The sequence below is a fragment of the Haemaphysalis longicornis genome, unplaced genomic scaffold, assembly GCF_048455015.1.
Source record: "Haemaphysalis longicornis isolate Haplotype H1 unplaced genomic scaffold, Haemaphysalis longicornis Haplotype H1 scaffold_1, whole genome shotgun sequence".
Classification (NCBI taxonomy): Eukaryota; Metazoa; Arthropoda; class Arachnida; order Ixodida; family Ixodidae; genus Haemaphysalis; species Haemaphysalis longicornis.
Window position 1 is genome coordinate 15,039,855 of NW_027526203.1, and position 4,832 is coordinate 15,044,686.

A 4,832-nucleotide genomic window follows, 5' to 3' on the forward strand; every position below is an offset into this window, starting at 1 on the left:
TTGCAAGATAAGAAAAACAGGGTTTCTGCCGCCCTGAGAAGAAGAGCGGAGCAGACGACGCTCCCACAACAGAGAGTTCTATGCGCGTGCGCGTACCCTCACCTATTTTGCCGGTGAAGACCGTGATAAGGCGCTGACATGTCGATCGGTCGTCGCTCCTGCTATATTATTAAAAATTTGTGAGGCTGCACCTTTCTATATAAAAAGGCTCGCATCAGGTGTCACAATTTGCGTTTTAAAATCCTGTATAGTTCAGAGTATCCTCTTATCCCCGAGAAGAGTTCGAACACTCCCCACCGACGTTATTCATACTGCTACATATCCAGAACTCTATTAGTATTGGTCGTTGAAGAGCGCCAAATCTGTACTGTATTTTCGCATTGAAGGACACTCAATAGTTCCAAACGGGCGGGAGAATGCTCCACCCGCATCATTACGAATAGTCGTCTCTAACTGAAGTCTTTTAAGTATAGAGGCCGTACCCTTCTGTCAATGTAAGATGCTGTTACAACTCCGCGTGTATGAAACCTAAAATAACCGCCTCGTCAATGCGGTATGACATTTGCGAAACAACTCCTCAACATCTATAAAGCAATCGCTAATAATAAAGGAAATCGCATGAATCATCTGTTGAATGATTAGGAGCTAATTTAAACCACCCCGAGTTCTTGAAAACGCCGCATACGTAAACTGCCCAAATATTAGTGCATTTTACCATACTCAAAAGCATTACTATATCATTGCGGTTTTTAATCGTGAAGCGATGAAAGCAGCGCGAACTAAAAAACTCTACCCAGTCTGATTCTTTTCAAATACATTTTACCAAGAAATTCACGCTTTGAGTGTGACGCCCCCTACTTATTTTCCCTTCATAATGTTTTTTACAAATGCCTGCCACGGTAAACCCGCAACAAACACGAAATACCCGCACCATGGGATTGTTGCACGCGCGCATACGTCAGTAATTGACTGCAAGTCCTCCCCAACCGCGTTCGGCGTTCTCGGGTAGTGCGCTGGTCATATGAGAACCAAACAAGTTTGTGCGCCAGAGCCTTCCCAAAAGCACCGTTCTGGTGGTGTCTCATCGAGGTCATGTAAATTCTACATATATTTCGGTGTACTAGACGCTCCTGACCGTCTGCAGCATAAATGTATTGTGGGTAAGTTACGACTGCATGGTATATAACCTCGGTTGGGCATTTTTTTCCCAGTGCTACTTATCAGTATATTCATATTGTATTATCTGTACCTTTCACTGCAAATCAGTACTCGGCCCACTGCTGTATGTTCTATTATGTTCTAGAGCGTCGAGCTTTTTAAGAATCGGTTCTATCTTGAATGAAACGAAACTTTTTTTGTATGAGGGCGAGTAGAGTCCAAAACTTCCAAAAATGCTTCACTTACTGGACATTTGGGGTGCAACATTAAACTCAGGTGCACTGAAGATCGTAACCCTGAGAACGGAAGGCGACCTTAATGTTCTTGCCCAACGTATCGATGTTGTCAGGGGTTTGTGTGGCCTAATGGACAATTTAAGCACACTGAAGTAGCTGGTTATGTGTGTTTTAGGCATGCCAAGCAGCTATGAGGCATACGTTTGTGCCGCACAAAATCTTTGAAGCACCTACTTACAATTATTCCTCTGCATAGCGCTATAATAAGGTCAGGTCTTGGGTTTTGTCCCCTTAAATGTAAGGAGTTTCCAAAATTGTATACCTACAATATAGAGAAGCAATTATGGAATGATTAGTGCAAATAACAAATGATAGGCATTTTGGAAGAACGTATATTGTGATCACAAATCGGTCTTAGGTGTCTTATCTTCCAATAACCTAATTACCTTCGGGCATTTTGGGATACCGAGTTTTTCTACGACGTCAAGTTTCAGTGATCAAGGCACTGAAGCCACAGCCTTTTCTGTAGGAAAATCGAGCTAAGAGAAATTTTTTCACACGGTCAACTTCTTCTGGCGTGTACAGAACACATTCTGCGACACCCCCGTCATTGCGTGTGCGCAACGCGCGAGAAGTACAAAAGCTAGTTTCGGGGTAGTCAAAGTAGCTTCCAGATTCAAGAGCAAGAATAGACTGAGCTCCGACCTCTAAAGAAACCCTGCACCGCTAAGCACAACTGTGCTAAAGCTCAACCAAGTCATTTTCTTAAATGACCGGTGAGCACAAAACCAGTACTGCATTAGTGACGCTGTGAATATGCTTGAAAAAGTAACGGGAGGTTGCTGCGTACAATCACCCTTGAAATGGGGGAGAGTTGCTCGACACAGGCATGACACACTTAAGCGACTTCAAGTCCAAAGGTACAATAAAAATCATACATCCACAGATGCATGCGGCGCGGATATCAATTTCTGCTTTGTTGTTGCTCCGGCTCGTGACGAACAAGGGACATGAAGGTGGTGGGTGGTGACACTTGGGAATAACTGCAACAAAAAATGCACCAGAGTACATTTCACTGATCAGTTCTCAAACAATACTAGTGCGCACTATATACATACGAATATATATATATATATATATATATATATATATATATATATATATATATATATATATATATATATATATATTATATATATATATGTGTGTGTGTGTGTGTGTGTGCGTGTGTGTGTGTGTGTGTGTGTGTGGGTGTATCGCCCTGACGAAGGCGTCTCTGTGCCGAACCGTTGGCAACACTCGGGGGCCAAAGTTTTCTTCCTTTCAAAGTTTTCTTGTTCAAAGTTTTTTTTTCGAAGTTTCAAACATTGTTCAAACTTTTCTTTTTCTTGTGTTCCCGCCATCTTTAAAGATTCAAATGGCCGCATCAAACGGCCAGCCCATCGCCACTGGTGATCTACGGATTCGAGGGGTATGTTTACTCGACGGAGTTGACGACCCATTCTTTTCGGCAGCACCCCTCGAAACGGTGACGGTCGGCGTTGTCTACTTGCCGTTCTACAATGGCACTGAGATATCGCCCATTTAAAACAGTCCTTTATCCTTAATATTTTTGCCCCAACAAGCCTTTTCTCGGCATATAATATGCGATAAATTTATTTTGTGATGCGGCCAATTTGTCGCTTCATAACAATCTCCTCGCTGACAAAAGTGTGTAGCCAAATGTATTACCAGACGTCGCCATATCGGCAATGGAACAGAGAAATGCTCCACTAAGGCAGTAGTGCTCCACGTTGCACTGACACACACAAGGTGTCGTCCATAAAAGTAATTCAGCCGAAGAGGATATGGGTATCTAGTTTGCAAAACAAGTAGTCTGCCTAGCATTTTCAGAATATTCAAGACGGTGAAGGAACTCTTACTGATGGCTGAGGGGTGACCTCCCTGTTACCTGTAGTTCACACGTCGCTCCGGAATAATTGCCGAATAGCTGGAAAAGGGTATCAAATGTACCGAATGGTCAACTCACGGAGACTAAGCTGGAGTGATGATGGCTGTGATGAAGATGATGATGATGATGACGATGATAGAGATTCGTTCCCCTGAAATGTTCGAAACTGAGACCCTTTATTACGTAACCTGAGTCCAGGCATCGTGCTGTCCGTTAAGGTTGACGTGGGTAAATTACATTAGAATTTACATGTCCTAATAATGGATTCTTTGAGAAGCCAAGTGTTAGCGGTGGCAAAAGGCGCTTGATAGACGTTTGAGGGCGTCATATCGCATACTGGCACATCTCTGAGAATAGGGGAATGGGGAGAAAGGGAAAGGAGGCAAGTAAAAATGTAAGCGAATGCGGGGTCACAGAAAGGGGTCGAGGCAGACCTTTCCAGGGAGCCTCTCATGGCGGACAGGTGGCGCAACTCAGAAGTTGGGATCGTCGCCCTGTGAGCCGTTCACTCTGCTTAGGTAGAAATGGTGCACGTGTCTTCGCAAAGGCTCAAAGAGAGAAAGTGATAGATGATCTTAACCTTCAGGACTGGAACTTACGCGAGACTACTAAGCACATACAACCACATTCTGCTCGAGCAAAAACCCATTAGGCGCTTCCGGGTTGCATGGTCATGATTGCCCGTTTTTTCCTACCTGGAGACATATAGACTGTGAGCACCTGTTTGAAACACACTGTTTATCTTTTTGCTGTCATATTGGTACCGCTTGTGGATTTTGTTAGGGAAAGGAGGACATAAATTAACCTTTGTGCCACAAAAACAGATTATTGAGCGTTCGAAAAAGGAAACATATTAGGTGTTATGGCACAAATAAACACCGCAAAAACATGCAGCACTTTTGGAGCGATGTCTTGAAATCTCGACATTGTGTCCACTTTCCCTCCACAATATCAGATAGAAAAAAATCTTGCCTAACAATATTTTGGGGTTCCTCTTTACCCCACAAACCGGGGTGTCCAGTGACCTGTGGCTTCATGCCTCGTAACAACCTATCTTCCAGACTCAAGGCAATGACCATATTGAAATTTTAGAAAACTCGCCTACACTGCAGCTTGTGTATACTCGGTATATCAGATTTTGTTTTCGTTTTGGTCTAAGAGGGATAATTGTGGTGGAACAAATTCTGATGTGGAAACATTGTCTTTCATACGATCGAAAGTTTTTTTGTAATGTTTTGTCTTCCTTTCAAGTTCACCGTTATTCGTAATCTTATTGATCACAGTAAGGACGACATATTTACTCTGCTCTTAGTAATAATGGTATTTTCTGCCTGTGCAAGGTCACTGGTAGTTTCTCCGATGGGCACGAATGAAGTATATACCCAACGTACCTGCGTTTTGTTCCCAGTTACCGCCTCTACGTTAAAGAGCGAGCTTCCTCAGCCCTCCGCTCTGTTCTACCTCCCTCAGACGAGGGACAGCCTTCG